Source organism: Embiotoca jacksoni, unplaced genomic scaffold (genome assembly GCF_022577435.1).
Source record: "Embiotoca jacksoni isolate LCO1_2020_lvr unplaced genomic scaffold, fEmbJac1.0.p SCAF_3, whole genome shotgun sequence".
Classification (NCBI taxonomy): Eukaryota; Metazoa; Chordata; class Actinopteri; family Embiotocidae; genus Embiotoca; species Embiotoca jacksoni.
Genome location: NW_027185381.1, coordinates 13,492,374 through 13,492,847, shown reverse-complemented (window position 1 = coordinate 13,492,847; position 474 = coordinate 13,492,374).

Here is a 474-nt window from a genome sequence, read left to right as displayed (position 1 = left end):
ACCTGCGCCGTTCACGTGACTGATTACAAACCTCACCGACGTCACTGATGACACTGCCGGCAGCTGTGACAGAACAACAACGTCTGAGGTTGTGAAGAAACATCTGGCGTGCACGTACACTGAACTACACTAGCGTGTACTGGATGAGTAATAATGGATTAGGATGATACAAAATTAAAAGGATTAGGATGATACAAAATTAAAAGGCTGTGGCCAAAATTCAAAACGAGCCCAACCTCTGATAAACAAGGTGGACAAAATAATAGAAACACTTGGCAAATACAAGTCCACAGCACCGAACATTGCATCCTCCAAAATGAACACAATGTTCAACCAACACATCTCCAACAACAAAACCTGGACAACATTATAAAACTGGGACTTGTTACAGGGCTGCTACATACAGACAAAAAAAAAAAAAGCCTTACTTAGGTATGGCAACTGAGTGTTTCATTTTAATACAACAATGTAAAG